Below are 18559 nucleotides of genomic sequence, written 5' to 3'. Positions count from 1 at the left end.
TAATCAATCTGCCAGGCCTCCCCGTATTTGTACTTAGACCACCGCCCCCCATAACAGAGGGGCTTCACCCGCTTGGCCTGCTTGATGGCAGCGCACGTCTCACAGTCACTAATAACCTGAGAGATACTGTCCATGGTTAGATCCACCCCTCGGTCTCGTGCCCACTTATAGGTGGCATCTCTACCCTGGTGGCCTGAGGCATCATGGGCCTATCGTGCTAAGAATAACTCTCCCTTATGCTCCCAGTCGAGATCTATCTTCAACTCCCCTATCTTTGCAGCCTGATGTACTTGCTGGTTGTTTTGCTGCTCTTCTTTAGCTCTACTTCTGGGGACATGGGCATCTACATGGCGAACCTTCACAGGTAACTTCTCTAACCGAGTAGCGATATCTTTCCACTCTTCCGCAGCCCAAATTGGTTTTCCTCTTCGCTGCCAGTTCGCCTCTTTCCATCTCTTCAGCCATCCCCATAGAGCGTTGGCTACCATCCAAGAATCGGTATACAAATAGAGCCTTGGCCACTTCTCTCTCTCTGCAATACCTAGGGCCAGTTGAATAGCTTTGATTTCAGCAAATTGACTGGATTCGCCTTCTCCTTCAGTAGCCTCTGCAACTCGTCGAGTGGGACTCCATACAGCTGCTTTCCACCTCTGTTTCATCCCTATGACGCGACAAGAACCATCGGTGAATAGAGCGTAACGCGTTTCTTCTGCTGGTAACTGATTGTATGGCGGAGCCTCCTCAACCCGGGTCACTGGCTCTTGTTCCTCATCCGCGACACTAAAGCTTTCACCTTCGGGCCAATTTGTAATTATTTCCAGGATCCCAGGGCGATTTAACTTCCCAATTCGAGCGCGCTGCGTAATGAGGGCAATCAACTTACTCCAAGTAGCATTGGTGGCATGGTGGGTAGAGGGAACCTTTCCTCTGAACATCCATCCCAGCACCGGTAGTCGGGGTGCCAGAAGGAGTTGTGCTTCTGTACCAATCACCTCCGAGGCGGCTTGGACTCCTTCATAGGTGGCCAAGATTTCTTTTTCTGTTGGGGTATAGTTATCTTCAGACCCCCTGTAGCTCCGACTCCAAAATCCCAATGGTCGGCCTCGGGTCTCGCCAGGCAGCTTTTGCCAAAGGCTCCAGGACAGACCATGGCTCCCGGCTGCAGAGTAGAGCACGTTCTTCACATCTGGTCCCGTCCTGACTGGACCAAGGGCTACAGCATGAGCGATCTCCTGCTTGATCTGGACGAAAGCTTACTGCTGCTCAGGGCCCCAGTGGAAGTTGTTCTTTTTGCGGGTAACCAGATAAAGGGGTCTCGCAATCTGACTATACTCAGGGATGGGCATCCTCCAGAAACCTATAGCACCTAAGAAACTTGTGTTTCCTTCTTATCAGTTGGTGGGGACATAGCAGTGATTTTGTTAATAACATCCGCAGGAATCTGACGCCGTCCATCTTGCCACTTCACCCCCAAGAACTGAATTTCTCGGGCAGGTCCCTTGACTTTGCTCTTCTTAATGGCAAATCCGGCTTCCAAGAGAATATGAATTATCTTCTCTCCTTTCTCGAACACTTCTATTACCGTGCTCCCCCAAACAATGATATCATCAATATATTGTAAATGTTCTGGAGCCTCACCCTCTTCTAGTGCAGCCTGGATCAGTCCATGACAGATGGTAGGACTGTGTTTCCACCTCTGGGGCAGTTGGTTCCAGGTATATTGCACTCCCCTCCATGTAAAAGCAAACTGAGGCCTGCATTCTGCTGCCAGAGGGATGGAGAAAAACGCGTTAGCAATATCGATGGTCGCGTACCACTTTGCTGCCTTGGACTCCAGCTCGTACTGCAGTTCCAGTATGTCTGGTACAGCCGTACTCAGTGGTGGAGTCACTTCATTCAAGGCATGATAGTCCACAGTCAGTCTCCATTCTCCGTCAGATTTTCGCACAGGCCAGATAGGGCTGTTGAAGGGTGAGTGGGTTTTACTGACCACCCCTTGGCTCTCCAGCTCTCGGATCATCTTGTGGATGGGGATCACGGCATCTCGATTCGTCTGGTACTGCCTGCGGTGCACTGTTGTGGTGGCAATTGGCACTCGTTGCTCCTCTACTTTCAAGAGTCCTACTGCAGATGGGTTCTCTGATAGTCCAGACAAGGTATTCAATTGTTTAATACCCTCTATCTCCACTGCAGCTATTCCAAAAGCCCACCTGAATCCCTTAGGATCTTTGTAATAGCCATTCCGGAGGAAGTCTATGCCCAAAATACACAGAGCCTCTGGACCAGTCACAATCGGATGTTCCTGCCACTCCTTCCCAGTCAAGCTCACCTCAGCTTCCAACAAAGTCAACTGTTGTGATCCCCCCGTCACTCCAGCAATGGAAACAGGTTCTGTCCCCACGTGTTCCGATGGCATTAGGGTACACTGTGATCCAGTGTCAACCAATGCTTCATAGTCTTGTGGCTCTGATGTGCCAGGCCATCTGATCCACACCTTCCAAAAAACCCAGTTTTCCCGTGCCTCTTCCTGGCTAGAGGCAGGGCCCCTCTAAGCCAGATTGTCCTTCTTTCCTTGGGCGTATGCCTTAGAAGTTCCTTCAAGGGGATTGGACATGTCATCGGCATCAGCATACTTAACATCTCGGCTATGAGCGACCGGAGCTGCTATCCTTTTGGTGATACTTTCTCTTTTCTTCAAATCACGCACCTGTTGTGCCAAAGCAGCGGTGGGTTTTCCATCCCATCTCCTCATGTCTTCTCCAGACTCACGCAGAAAGACCCATAACTCAGCCCGTGGGGTGAACCTTCTCTCCCCATCAAAGGAGCGCCAGGTTGGATACCAGGGCCTCTAATTTGTACAGCTGAGATTTGAATAAGGTCCTCCTTAATCTCTTCCCGGAGTTTCTTATGATTCTCCTCTATTTTGTCCTCCAGTTTCTGCAGTCGGGTTTCCACTGCTGCAATTCTAGCATGAGTTGGGCCATGCACAGCATCTGCATACGCTCGAAGCTTCTTCGCCATATTGAGCACAGTCTTATATGTATCCCACTTCATTATTGCTAGGGCAGAAGCGTATTCTGGTGGCCCAAGTCGCACAAGTTTCCTCCACATTACAGGTGTGCATGGTACCAGGTCCGGATTCCTAGTTGTTGTATCATCTGAGAAAATGAGCTCTGCCACCGCCATCTCTCTCAGGTGTTGGATCCCCTGTTCTATGGTCTTCCACCGTGTCTGCTGTGTATAGAGATCATCTGCACATAAGTATCTTTGTGCTACACTATCCAGGACCCGTTCCCAGAGGCTGTGAGGGCTAGCCCGGCTCATCACACCTTGATCGATGACAGGATCATGTGACAGGGATCCCAAATGCCTCGCTTCAGTACCATCCAAAATCATAACCTCCCCTGCAGCATCCCAAAGGCGGACTAACCAACTAATTATAGATTCGTCAGGTTGTCGTCTGTAATCCTTTCTTAGGCCTCTGAGGTCCTTCAGAGAAAAGGAGTCAATATTAGCTCCAGATTCTGTGCCCCTTGATGTGGCCTCTGATTTTGGTGAGGGTCCTTCTGCATCATCATCATCATCCTCCACCTTTCGATCGGTCGCATCATCCTCATCATCCTCCACCTTTCGATCAGTCTTGCCTTTACACTTTCCACTTCTTGTATTAGCTGCAACAGCCAAGGTTTGGGGCCTATTGTCTGATTCAGCTGCTAGCCTGGAGCCTGGGATGTTAGCTGCAGCCTGGGTCACTGGGATAGTAACTAACTTATCTCCCTGTTCCCTTTCTGCTATCTGCTGCTCCACAGTATCTAGCAGAGTACGGTAAACAAACGCCAAGGCCCAGCTTACTGCAGTAATCCTTTCTTCCTTAGTATTACCATGGCACTTCTCCCTCAAATACTTTGCCACCTCGACTGGATCCTGAATTTGATCAGATGGAAAGTCCCAGTCTATAGGATCAGAAAATTCCTTTAAAGTCTGGCCCATATCCTCCCATTTCCCACTCCAGTCAAGATTTTTCCTGCTTTGTTTTACTCCTGAGTCAGGAGTGTCTCTAACCCCTCTAGAAATCTCAGCTTTCATTTTATACACACTCCAGACAGTATAGAAAAGGCTTAATAAATTAAATGCCAGAAAGATGGTTTCTTTCAAACTCAGGGGAAATTCAGTATTTTCTAATAGAGATGTCAACAATTTGGAGGAGAAGAAGGAAGACAAAGGCTGAAAAGCCCCTTCCCCTTCTTCTCCCCAAACAAACTGAGTACACAGCCATAACAACAATCCATACGTTCCTGAAACAAAGTCCAGCATTTTTATCCGACACATCATCACACATAAGACCAGCACAATGACTATTCAGGTTAGTGCCCCCCGCTTACAAAAGCTACTTATTAGGGACAACACCAGAGCTACTTTTGGGTAAGGAAATAACCCTAGGGACCACAAAGGTATTAAAACTTCAAAAACCCCTAGGGACCGGAAATACCGGCAAGCTTCCACTCCAAATGACATTATGAATCACCAATATGCCCACAAAATAACCAAAACCAAAATATTATTGTTATAGGTTTTTTTCCACTGTTTTTTGGCCTCTGTTTCCCAGCCAACGCACCAAAAGATATACTGTCCTAGTTTAGGACAAATTAGGGGAAATCTCCAAAAGGGAGCCCCCCAAACAAAACAAACCTCCAACCACCCCTCCCCCAACACCGGGTTCGGGAAGGAATTTCTTGGAGGAGAAAAGTGGGAAACAAAACCTATTTATTTACAAGTAACAAAAGAACACTCCCCAACACAAGAAAAGGAAAGAAAACAGACTGTGTTGTGAAGGGCACCAAGCTTCTTTCGCTAGCTCCAGGTATCCTGGACGTCTCAGGTCACGTCCGCAGCTGGTCCAGTATCTTCAGGGGAGGGTAAGAAAGAGGGAACAAAAGAAAAGGAAAAAAAACCAGCGCAAAGAGCAGAAAGCAAGCAAGCAAAGCAGCTAGCCAAGCCAAGCAGCCAAAAGCCAAAAGCAAAAGGACCTGGCCAAACACTCCCTCCTCTCTTCCCCGCACCGCCGCAGCAAGACGGCCGGGGGGGGGGGGAAGAGAGAAAAGGCACAGCTGCCAGACGCAACACACGATATTGGGATAAAGGCTGTCAACCCACGACAAGGACAATTGATGCCCATTTTGCTACTGTGTTTTTACAATACGCATCCACGTCCCATAACTGATTTAGGCTGTTCCAGTGGCTGTTCCACCTAAGGCGGAGAAAGAGAAAAATGGGTAGCCAGATGTCCAAAGTAGAAAGGTGCGTATATGGATGCTTTAAGTTAATTCTCACTGATCATGACCAAATATCTTCAAAGAACAAATTAAAATCAATCATGAAGTTGATCATTAAAAATTTTCCAGATGTCCCTCACCCTGACCGTCTTCCCTCCATCTTGACTGCTCCACTTTCTGCTACCACAACCTTCTCTTCCACCCTGAATGAACCTCCAGACGCCACCCCCACAACCACAGGTTATGCCTCCACGGTCAATCATTCCCCCACTACCCTGGGCCATGCCTCCAGAAGGCTAGCCTGGAAGTCTGCCATCCTAGGTCAAGGCCCTTCCTCCCCAACACCTGACGCCTTTTGCATCACCCTCTGGCAACAATATAACCCTATGTTCAAGGTACTAAGCCCAACTGTCACACTATTTCTAATCCAAATGTTTCTCCTCCAAGTCATTCTTCCTCCCCAGAAGACAGTTTGGACTCCTCAGAGCCACCATGCCCCTCAACCCCAGAAGATCCCTGGGAAAGTAAGAAGACTGGCATATAGTCTCAAAATTCCTCATTGCCCCTGTATGTTATAAAAGAAGGGGGCAGAATCCCAGGTATCAGCCATTGGTTTACGGGGAAATCAAGGATCTGTGTAGGGCAGCTAAAGACCATAGGAAGGACTTACTGTCTTTTAATGGCCTAATTAGGGCCATGTTTACAGCACATGTCTTAACCCCCTATGACTTAAAATGTATTATGACCATGTTGCTGTCACCTACAGAATACACCCTGTGGGAAGGGGGATGGAAGTGTTTACTAAATCAATTAATAGCAGACAATGCTAATAATGAGGCAAGATCTGAATTGACAATCAACCATCTAGCTGGAGAAGGACAACACAGCCTACCGGATGATCAAGCAGCAGCTATCCCCAGAGAAGTATTGGATGATATCAAAGAGATGGCTTGGAAAGCTTTAATCCAGGTATCGGATGGTAGCACCCTCAATATGGACTACCTTGGGTGCCTGCAGCTAAAGCTTTATGACAATTAGACCATCTTGGGTGCCTGTTAAGTAAGCAAAACAGTGCTGCCTCCCTCACATTGAGTTGCCCGCTCTCATACATAGAGACCATAAGACAGGCCACCTTGCAGAACAGTGACAGAGTTTTTACTGTGGGCACATGGGGCATGGCCATGTAGACTCTGAGGACATGTGTTGCATGAACCTCTCCATCCACAGTGAGTCAATCCACAAGAGCATTCAGGTACTGAAGGAAGGGTTCAAGAAGCTTTAAGTAGAAAACAAAGACTGGGTCAATAAACTCTTCCAATCCAAGGGACTAAAGGGTTGGATGATGTCTAGCTAAAACAGGACTATTAATTTTCTTACTGATTGTTGCTGTATTGTTAATTGTCCCATGCTTGTTTGGATACTTTTAGAAAGTCTTACAAAATTCTTTCAGTTCCATCTTTGTTGTAAAACAGAAAGGGGGAAGATACCCAACACAAGCTCCTCATGGACCCCTTGGAGGAGAGAACTGGAGACCAGGATGGCACAAAAACCTCTCAGAGACTCAGCGTGGGAAGGAAAATTCTTAGAAGTACCTAAAAGTATTCTTAAATCCATAAAGTATCTTAAAAACCTTGAGTTTCTCAAGGCATTAATGAGCCCCCACTGAGTGTCAGTACGAAGCTCTCAAGGGATTCGTTAAAGCAGATAACTGAGGCCTTGAGTGCACAAACCTCTCACAGAGACTGTATCAAAAGGGAAACACCAAGTACCTTCAAACAACTGAAGTACCTTGAAGAATTAATGAGCCACAATGAGTGTTGTTACTGACAAAGCCTCTCCAGGGACTAATTACAGCAGATAATTGCAGGCCAGGATTGCATAAACCTCTCAGAGACTTCAAGGCAAAAGCAAAACCCAAAGTCCTTTGAAAAACCTGCAGTCCCTTCAGGGAGCATTAAGGAGGCCCCAGGGCCATTCCTGAGCAAGGCTCCCCAGGGACTCCTTCTAGCAGATCCTTGAGGCCACTGGGATGTAGGCTAGGGGCGGATGCTGAGGGCAGGACAAGGGGCTGACAGTGCCCAGCCTGGCTGGGGCTGTGCCAGGAGGCCCCAGGGCCTCAGGACAAGGTGTCTCCTCACAGCCCTTGGTGGCACAGACCCTGCTGTGCCCCAGGGCACCAAGATTTGGCTTCTCTTTGTCCCCACCTGTCATCACTGCCTCCAGTTCTCTGCTCTGCCTGGGGCCTGGGGACACTTCCTCAGTCATGTCCCTCTCTGGGACCCATTAAAAGTCCAAGAAAGTTTGAAGTGTGATTCTGACTTGGAGTTCTGGAGAGGTTTCTTCAGCTCCCTCTCAGGGACTGATGTTCAGGACCTGGGCACAAAGTCCCAGAGGCTCATTAAAGTCCTTTTGCTGTTTCTGTGCTGATGAGCTGGGCTGGGTTCCTGGCACAGACGCAGCTCCTGGTAACCAAGAAGAGCTTCAAAAGCACATTTCACTTGATGAGCAGCTCTTCTACCAGCCCAGCAGGGCTGGGGCACTGCCTGCAGCCACCTTGGGCACAGCAGAGAGGCACAGAGAGCTTCAATCAGTCAGGGCTGGGAAGGTGCTGAGAAGTGCCTGGGGCAGAATCACTGCCAGCCCTTGGCACAGGAGCCTCTGGCAGCAGGAAAATGCAGCTGCAGCTCCTGCAGCCATCTCCTCAAGCTGGAACATCCCAATGCCTACAGACCCTGTGAGTACATTCTCTGATTGTCTCTTGTGCAGAGCAGCCAGGGGTGCCCAGGGCTGTCGTGCAGAGCAGGGTCCTGCAGCCCAGGGCGCTGTGCTGGGGCAGGGACTCTGCTGCCAGCCAGGGACAGCTCTCAGCCAGCCCTGGCAGCTGCTCCCAGCACTGGGGGACAAGATCTGGGTGGGAGAAGATAGCTGGTAAGGCTTGGAAGTGTTCTCCTTGTGTGGGGAGGATGCTGCATGGTTCAGGACTGCTCCCAGCATGACAATTAACTGCAGAACATTTCCAAGTAGATTATGCAGGGAGCGGAGCAAGGCAGGGACTGCATAAAAGGGAAAACCCTGCTTTTTTAAAGTACTGTTCTGGGTTGTCTTGATGGGAAATTGCACACAGATATTCATCTGGCAGTCCAGGATGAGAAAAAAAAAAAAATTTCTCAGATGTTGCTAAACCAGGCAGTGACAGAAATGAGCACAGGGCCCCTTAGAAGCTGCATTTTGTCTTGTTTATCCAGCCTCCTCAGGGTTGCTTTGACATTGCCATTAGAGCCTGCAGGTCCAGAGCTGTCCCTGGGCAGTGCCAGAGCTGGGAGGGGTCTGCAGGGCAGAGCTGAGCCCTCAGGGCTGGGCTGGGCTCTGGCAGCACTGGCAGGGCCCAGCCCTGGGCACAGGGAAGGAGCTGCTGGCAGGGACAGCTCCAGGCAGCAGAGCCCTGGGTAGGGAGTGTGTGGAATGTGCCCCCAAGCTGTGCTGGGATATTTAAGGTCCTCTCCAAACCAAATTATTCCATGATTACTTTTTTTACAGATCCAAATGCCAAGGCACAGCAAATGTCCAACAGCAGCTCCATCAGCCACTTCCTCCTGCTGGCATTGGCAGACACGCGGCAGCTGCAGCTCCTGCACTTCTGCCTCTTGCTGGGCATCTCCCTGGCTGCCCTCCTGGGCAACGGCCTCATCATCAGCGCCGTAGCCTGCAGCCACCACCTGCACACGCCCATGTTCTTCTTCCTGCTCAATCTGGCCCTCACTGACGTGGGCATGATCTGCACCACTGTCCCCAAAGCCATGCACAATTCCCTCTGGGACACCAGGAGCATCTCCTACACTGGATGTGCTGCTCAGCTCTTTTTCATAATGTTCTTCATCTCAGCAGAGCTTTCCCTCCTGACCATCATGTGCTACGACCGCTACGTGTCCATCTGCAAACCCCTGCACTATGGGACCCTCCTGGGCAGCAGAGCTTGTGCCCACATGGCAGCAGCTGCCTGGGCCAGTGCCTTTCTCAATGCTCTCATGCATACAGCCAATACATTTTCCCTGCCCCTGTGCCATGGCAATGTCATGGGCCAATTCTTCTGCGAAATCCCCCAGATCCTCAAGCTCTCCTGCTCACACTCAAACCTCAGGGAATTTGGGTCCATGGTGTTTTCCATCTCTTTAGCATTGTGTTGTTTCCTGTTCATTGTTTTCTCCTATGTGCAGATCTTCAGGGCTGTGCTGAGGATCCCCTCTGAGCAGGGACGGCACAAAGCCTTTTCCACCTGCCTCCCTCACCTGGCTGTGGTGTCCTTGTTTATCAGCACTGGCGCATTTGCTCACCTGAAGCCCCCCTCCATTTCCTCCCCATCACTTGATATGTCAGTGTCAGTTCTGTACTCGGTGGTGCCTCCAGCCCTGAACCCCCTCATCTACAGCCTGAGGAACCAGGAGCTCAAGGCTGCAGTGCAGACAATGATGACTGGATGCTTTCAGAAATGTTGAAATGCTTGCCAATTTCTACGAATAAATGTAATAAAAATAATCTTTGATACTTCTGTTTGTTTTCATTTTGGAAGTTCTTTTTCTTTGTTTTACTTTTTTCATATTATCTACAAATAAATGTAATTCCTTGTGACATTTCTCATTATGTTTCTCTCCACCTTCCCTGTGGCCACAGCCCATTTCAATGGGGAGCTGCACTCTTGGTAGCTTTAAATGAACTAAAGGATCTCCCAGCAAAGTTTTCTGTAGAGATGCCCTTTTGTTGCCATCTCTGCAGCTGCAGCAGCAATGTCTGTGCGCAAAGCTGGGGGCAGATCAGTGCTGGCCCAGCAGCTGTGCCCAGCAGCAGCAGCACTTGGTGTTGCCAGTGCTGCTGCCGTGGCCCTGCCCTGGTGGCCCTGGTGTTGCTGTAGGGCCTGAGTGCTCTCGGGGCCGGGCACAGTCCTGGGGGTGGCACTGCCGGGGCTGCAGCAGGGACAGGCCAAGTAATATGAATAATTTGTAATATAAATAATTTGTAATAGAAATAATCTTTGATAGTTCTTTTGGATTTGTTCTTTTTTCCCCTGTGTTTTAGTTTTTTTGATATTGTCCACAAAGTAAAACCATTGTTTGAGCCATTTCTCATTTTGGTTCTCTGCACCTTTCCTGTGCCCACAGACTGTGTCAGTGAGGGGCTGTGCTCTTGGTGTCTTTAAAGGAGCTAAAGGATCTCCCAGCAAAGTTTTCTGCAGTGATCCCCTTGTGTTCCCTATTCTGGAGCTGCAGCAGCAATGTCTGAGTTCAGAGCTGGAGCCAGATCAGTGCTGAGTCCATCAGCTCTGCTCCTGCTGGCCACACCGTTCCTGATCCAGGCCAGGAGCCATTGGCCTTCTTGGCCACCTGGGCACTCTGCTGGCTCATGTCCAGCCTGCTGTCCATCAGTCCCTGCAGGTCCCTTTCTGCCTGGCTGCTGTCCAGCCACTCTGTCCCCAGCCTGTAGTGCTGCAGAGGTTGCTGTGGCCAAAGTGCAGAACTCGGTACTTGGATTTGCTAAATCTCACATTGGTGGATTTGGGTTCTGGATCCAGCCTGTCCAGGGCCCTGTGCAGAGCCCTCTTATGCTCCCGCAGAATGAACACTCACATCCAGCTTGGTGTCATCTGCAAAGATGTCCTTGGTTCCATGGGGCCTCTCATTGTCACAATGGCTTCCTTGTTACACCAGGCCCTGCACTGTCACACTGGTCTCCTTTGTTCCATGAGGCCATGCAGAGCAACAATGGTCTCCTTGGTTCTGTGGGGCCCCAAAATGTGACAATGGACTACTTGTTTCCATGGGGCTTCACAGTGTCACAATGTTCTCGTTGGTGCCACAGTTTCACAGTGGCCCCTTGGTTCCATGGGGTCCCATGGTGTCACAATGACCCCATGGTCACATAAGGTCCCACACTGTCACCATGGTCTCTGTGGTTCCACAAGTCCCCTCAGCGTCACAACGGACTCCTTGTTTCCACGAGGCCACACAGTGTCACATTATTCCAGATTCCTTGAGTCCCCATCGTGTCACAGTGGCCCCTTGGTTACACAGGATCTTGCAGTGTCCCAATGTCCCCTTGGTTCCACGAGGCCCCACAGTGTCACAATGGCCCCTTGGCTCCTCTCGGCCCTGGAGTCTCCCAATGGTGCCCTTGGTTTTGCAGTGCCAAAATGGTGAAATCCCTTGGTTACTCGAAGCCCTGCAGTGTCACAATGGCCTCTGTGGTCCCACAAGGACTCACAGTGTCACAGTGCACTCTCTGGGTCCATTTGGCCCCGGAGCACAACAATGGACCCCTGGTTCTATGGGGCTGCACGGTGTCACCATGGTCCAATTAGTTCCACAAGACCCTGCAGTGTCACAATGGCCCCAGAGTGTCCCAATCATCACAGAGTGACAGAATCAAATAGGCTGGAAAAAACTTTTGGATCATCAAGTCCAACCAATGTCCTAACACTGCCTTGTCACCCAGACCATGCCACTAAGTGCCACTGGAGAGGGACAGTGACTCTGCCACTTCCCCCCCTGGCCTGCCCCTTCCAATGCCCACTCATCCATTCTGTGAAGAACTTCTTCCTATTGTCCAGCCTGAACCTTCCCTGGTGCAGTTTAAGGCTGTGTCTTCTTGTCCTGCCCTCCAGCAGATCCACACTCACACCCAGCTTGGTGCCATCTACAATTTGTGAATGGTGGACTCGATCCCCTCACCCAGATCATCAGTGAAGATATTAAACAGGACTGGGCCCATCACAGATCCCTGGGGGACAGCACCAGTGCCTGGAAACCAGCTGGGTGCAGCACCATCCCCACCACTCTCTGGGCCCAGCCTCCAGCCAGCTCTTAACTCTCCCAGCGAGGAGGGAACCTGCCCAAGCCATGGGCTGCAGCTTTTCCAGGGAATGCTGTCAGAGACAGAGTCAAAGGCTCTGCTGGACTCCAGATCGACACATCTAAAGCCTTTCCTTCATCCACAGGTGGGTCACCTGGTCATAAAAGGAGACCAGGTTGGTCAGGCAGAACCTGCCACCCCTAAATCCACTCTGGCTGGCTCTGATCCCTTGGCCATCCTGTGGGTACCCTGGGATGGCACTCAGGGTGATCTGTTCCATAACCTTGCTGGGCACCCAGGTCAGGCTGACAGGCCTGGAGTTCCCCAGCTCCTCCTTCCAGCCCTTCTTGGCGATGGGCTCACATTGGCACCTCCAGTGCTCTGGGACCTCCCTGCTGAGCCAGGACTGATGGTAAATGATGGAGAGCAGCCTGGGGAGCTCATCCACCAGCTCCCTCATCCCCCTGGGATGGATCCCATCTGATCCCACACAGCTGTGAGCATCTGAGTGGCTCAGCAGGTCACAAACTGCTTCCTCCTGGATTACAGGGGCTGTTCTGCTCGCTGTGCCCATTTACCAGCTCAGGAGAACACTTGTCCTGAGGACAGCCTGTCCTAATATTGAAAATTGAGATAAACAAGGTGTTAAGTAGCTCAGCCTTTACCTCATCTTTAGTTACTATCTTCTCCACTGCATCAAATAAAGAGTAGAGGTTCTCCTTATCCCATTGTTTGCTAATAATTTATTTATAGAAATATTTTCTATTATTTTTCATGGAAGTGTTCTTGTTAAACTCTAATTTAGCTTTCACATCAAAACTTTTCTTTCTGCATGACCTTACAACATCCTTAAACAATTCCTAAGTTGTCTGACTTTCTATCTAAAGGTGATGCTCACTCTTTTTTTCCCCAGACTTCCCACAAAAGCTCCATGGGCAACCATGCCAGTCATTTTCCTTACCAGCTCCTCTTTTGCCACACTGGGACAGACAGCTCCTTCCCCCTTAAGATTACTTTCTTGAAATGTGCCCATCCTTCCTGGACCCCTTTGTTTTTAAGGGCTGTTTCTCTTAAAAAAATCATGACCTGATTTGGTACTCCCCAAATCTACATCCTAAACAGGCCAAAGTCTGCCCTTCCTAATTCCAGTGTAGAAGTTTTGTTCCTGCCTCTCCTTCTTTCACAGAACTTTGAAAACTTGATTATTCCATGGTCACTGTGCCCCAGGCAGCCTCTGAGCCCCACATCTGCCACCAGCCCTTCTCTGTTTGTGAACAGCAGGAGACAGAGCTTTCCTTGGCAGTGGGAGTGTTACCAAAAATTCAGTAAAACAGAAAACTCCTTAACACCAATGCAGCATTAAAAAGCAGCATTATTTATTCAGGGGAATGCACAGGGGACAACTCCTCCCAAAGCCCTGCAGGCTGAGTAAAGGAAAGTTCCTGTTTATATTCTGTATTTTGCATACATATTCATTAATTGTCCCAGACTAAATACACATCTGATAATCATTTTCCCCAAATCATTAATGTATTTCCCCTCCTCTGTTCTCCTGGGGGTCTCTCTGATGGTGCTTGGTGGTCGTGGACCCGGATGTTCCAGTGGGCCTGGCTGAGTTGGCAGGACACAGGCTGCTGAACTTCCAGTTCCCCTTCTCACACAATAAGCATTGTGTGGTTTCCACAGGCCTGGGTTTGTGGAGAAGAAGCTCCAGATTTCAACTCAGCTGGTGGACACAATTGATCATCTGGTAACATGAGGTCACAGAGTGGGCTGTGACATCACAGAGCAGACTGTGACATCCCAGAGGGGCTGTGTGACATTAGAGAATGGTCTGTGACATCACAGAGAAGGTTGCGAAATCACTGGGCAGAAGTCTGATATCACAGTCCAGACAATGACATCACAGACTCTGGTATGACATCAGAGAGCAGCTCTGTGACATCAGAGAGGGGTCTGTGACATCACAGAAAAGGCTGTGACATCACAGAGCAGGCTGTGACATCCCAGAGGGGCTGTGTGACATCCCAGCAGGGCTGTGTCAGGTCACTGGGTTGGTCACTCTGCCCCAGCTCCCCCTCACAGTTTCTCCCAACAAGTCCAATGCTGTTCATGCCCGGCAGGGTCCCTGTCCCCCGGGATCCCCCCGGCCCACCTGGAGCCACAGCCTCCATCAAAGGATGTTCCACAGGATCCACCCCAGAGCCTGACAGGGGACAAGGGGCCAGGGCTGTGTGACCAGGACATCAAGGACGGGGATTATCCAGGTCACTGTGGCCTGGGTTGGGTCCTCAGGGCAGGAAAGATGTCTGGCAGCTGGAGCAGGGTCTGGGAAGGGCCTCCAAGGTGGGGCTGGAGCCCTTGGGCTGTGAGCAGAGGCTGAGGGAGCTGGGCTTGTCCAGCCTGGAGCAGGGAAGGCTGAGGGGCTCCTCATCCCAGCCTGGCAGTGCCAGTGAGGAGGGGATGGAGAACATAGAGCCAGGCTCTTCACCAGGGGGCAAGGGGGAGACAAGAGTCAATTGGTGGAAGGGGAAAGAGGGGAGATCAGCCAGGACATGAGGAGATGAAATGAGTCAGGCTGCTTTCAGAATTTCCTCAACACCAAGAGCAGCCAGACCTCCCTTCTCCATCCACCACTGACAGCTTTGCAAATCAGGAATTGTTGGAGCCGTTTTCCCCACACTCCAGAAGAAGTATCTTGATACAAGAACTTAATTGTGTTTATACCTATCACTAAACGCCGTTTGTCTGAAATTAATTTTAGTATGGAAATCACTTGTGGATATGGAACATAAGATGCTGCTGGGACATTGCACATAGCTCAGGGAAGAACGTGATTGTTATTAAATTGTTTCCTGTTCAACTGTGGTCTGTTGGCCATGAAGAGAAACTTTCTGTGCCTCTGAGTCTCACCAGTTCCTGACCCCCAAAGGACACAAACCTGATGAGTTGTGGTTCCCACTCCAATGGTGGCACTTGCACCTCCCTCCATATCCAGAGCAGAGCTCCCTTGTCCCAGATTGTCCCTGGCAATGCAGGGATGAAGGAAACAGGACAGGCTGTGGGGATCGGGGCAGGGCACAGCCAGGGATTTGGAGCCTGGTTGTGAGCCCAGGGCAGGGCTTGTCCGCTGGCCTTGGTGAACCTCATCTAATTGTCCTGGGCCCATGAATGGCTCCAGCCTGTCCAGATCCCTCTGCAGAGCTTCCTGCCCTCCAGCACAGCCACACTGCCACCCAGCTTGGGCTCACCTGGGAACTGACTGAGGGTGCCCTCGATGGCCTCATCCAGATCAGCAATAAAGAGATTTCACTGACCTGGCCCCAATCCTGAGCCCTGGGGACACCCCTGGATGTGACTCCATTCCTCAGCTGCTCTGACTGCCAGGGGTTGGGTGAGGGAAATGGCAGGGTGGGGGTAGGAACAAAGTGTGATTGATTGTCAGCCATGAAGGGTCTTGATTTTCATATCTATTCAGACTGCATTTGAAGGGGTTAGGGGTCAATATCAACTGAAAATTGCTGATACCAATCTACAAACAAGAAAAGAAAACTGGACAAAACCAGTTCTCTCTGCTTAGTTTTCAATATACCATCTTCACTTTAAATACACCTCTGAAATCTGACTAATTAACCACAGAACAATTGAAAACTTCAAATTTTCCCACGGGGTTTTCTTGTTTAAATGTTTTAAACAAATGTTTAATAGCCTTTTTCACTGAATTCCTCAACTGAGTAGCTCAAGAAAGAAGAGGCTACTGGAGGAGTAAAATTCATCAGCAACCTCCAAGTGGCTGAGGATCTATCCACATCAGAGCAGCAATGAACAGAAATGGTCACAGCTTTGTGGCTGCCCCAGCTCTGGGATGCGCCCTGGGCCTGCAGCAGGAGCAGCTTTTGAGGGCCCCAGGGCCGGAGCTCTTGTGCTGCCCTGGGCAAATGGGATGGCAGCAGGGGCTGCAGAGCTCTCAGCACCTCAGCCCGAGGGGAGCAGGGCAGCCAGGGAGCCTCCTTTGGCCTTGGCCAAGATCCTTCCCCCATGGCTGGGGCTGAGTCCTGTGGCAGCTGCAGCTGCTGCTGTGCCCTTGCCAGGGGCTGAGGCCATGGGGCAGTGCCCAGAGCAGCCTGGCCTGAGCAGAGCTGTGGGGCCACAGCAATCTGGGCTGGGCTGGGGAGAGGCCCTTGGTGCTGCCCAGAGCTCAGGGCAGCTGGCAGAGCTTGCAGGGAGCTGGGCTGGGCTCAGGGAGCCTGGCCCAGAAACCATCAGTGTCCATCTCAGCCTGGCTGTGCATGCAGGGGCAGGACTCAGGCCAGGCCTTGTGGGGCAGGGCCAGCGCCTGTGCAAGGCATTGCAAACAGGCAAGTGGCCCAGAGAGGAGGCTGCTCTGTGCCCTTGGAGGCATGGACCGAGTAGGAAGGGGGCCCAGGACATTTGTCAGCACCAGCCTCTGTCCCCATGCATTGGCAGCCCTGGCTGCTGAGCCCAGCTTTGTCCTGGGCTGAGTTTGGCTGTGGCCCAATTCCATCCTTCTGCAGGGCTCAGGGCCTGTTCCCAGCCATGGCCAGCCCTGGCTGCCTCTCTGCTGGCCCAGAGGCCGGCAGAGCCCGGGGCAGCGCTGTCTGTGCAGCCCCACAAGTGCCACGGGCTCTGCAGGAGCTGGCAGAGGCTGCCCAGCAGGGAGGCCATAGGGCACAGAGCCCCAAGGCTGCTGTGGGCACCACGGCACAGGAGCCGTTCCCAGCCGCAATGCTCCTGGCCTGGGCTGGGCCTGCACAGGGGCTGGGCCACCATGGCTGGGCCAGCACAGGGCCACAAAGGGGCCACGCAGCCGCTGCCAGGGCTGACAGCAAGGCCAGGCACACACGAGCAAATGCTGAGCATGGCCTGCACTGGCCAGGCCTGACTGTGCCAGAGGCAGAGCTCAGCTGCCCTTGGGGGCTGCAGCAACACTCCAGAGCCCAAAGAGCCTCCATGGCTGTGCTGGAGACCAAGGCTGCAGGAGGGAAATACAGGGCCGCTGTGGGATGGGGAGGGCATTGAACTCCAGCACGCACCTCAGCTCTCTGATGATCCCAGCATCATGCTGGGCCCTGTTTCAGACTGGAGCAGAGCAGATGTTGATGGGACAGGGGCCCTGTGAAGCTGTCAGGGACCTGCAGCTTTCAAGGTGCTCTGCTCTCCCTCAAGTGCTCTCTGAGTTGTCCAGTCCCAGCTGGGCACCTCAGGGCACAAGTGGCACACGGCACAAGCCATGAACTGGCTGTTCATGGGCACATAACTGAAAACAGCCTGGATAGGGGCACAGCTTTTATTACCTGTTAGTTTCATAATATACAAGCAAATCTTTATTATCTGGGTCATTTGTGAAGCCCCAAAACAGATAACCTTCAAGAAATAATGAGTTAAAACATAGAATGTGAGGCATTTGAAGAAAGCATAGCATTAAACACAATGACAAGAAAGAGAGATAGGGGTAGGAGAACCGATGGGCTAAGCATGTTCAGAGCCAACAATGTCAAACTGACCCTAAGAGCTTTGCCAAGCCATAGGGACCAAGCCAAGTACACCGGAAATTGGCCAAATTAGGAAAGAAGTTCAAAAGTTTAAGGAGGAAGACTCATCAGGAGACCCCAGCCCATGATGAAGGCAACCGGAACAACCACCAAGATGATCCTCAAAAGAGGTGTCCCCGCCCACGCTCCGCCTACACCACGCCCCATATGAATATTCATGCAAAGATATGATTATGTATATGATCTGATGTAATCCTATATTCAAAACTGTATAAAAAGCTTGCTTTTGTTACGGGAAACTCAGAAATCCATTTTGTGATTTCTCCGATGAGTCGCAATAAAATACCTCCTGCTTATTTGACTTAAGCTGAGTCTCTTAAGCAGTTATTCTCGCCTTTTGGGGCAAAATTCGGCATCATTTGAGTACTGTTAAGAAATGGCACAGTTTTCCCATCAGGAACAGGAATTTCCTGGATGTGTACAGATGGCAGGAGGAAAAATACTGATCTTGACTTCTATTGGTGTGACCAATATTTTGTTTATTACTTCCTCTCCATTTTCCTTCAGGTATTTTCACATCTTCTGTTGAAATGGCCATGTCTAAGGACATCTCTTCCTTTACAGCAGGTGGATCTATGTACTTCTACTGCTCTCTGATTTCCTCCTCTAGATGCTCTCTGGTCATTCAAGTGCCTCTCAACTGACTGGCTTCATGCTTTGAGCTGGAAGAAATTGCCCAATATTTCTGAAGTTCAAATAAATATATAATTAATATAATCTTAATTGTGTTTTTATCTATCACAGAATTACCTTGTGTCTTTTTCTAAAACTGTTCCTGTACAGAAATCCCTTGGGGATGGTGGACATGTCAGATGCCGCTGGGACATCACAGAGAGCTGATGAAAGAGCTGTGATGGTTGTTAAACTCTTCAA

The sequence above is a fragment of the Melospiza melodia genome, unplaced genomic scaffold (genome assembly GCF_035770615.1).
Source record: "Melospiza melodia melodia isolate bMelMel2 unplaced genomic scaffold, bMelMel2.pri scaffold_35, whole genome shotgun sequence".
NCBI lineage: Eukaryota > Metazoa > Chordata > Aves > Passeriformes > Passerellidae > Melospiza > Melospiza melodia.
This window is presented reverse-complemented; position numbering follows the sequence as displayed.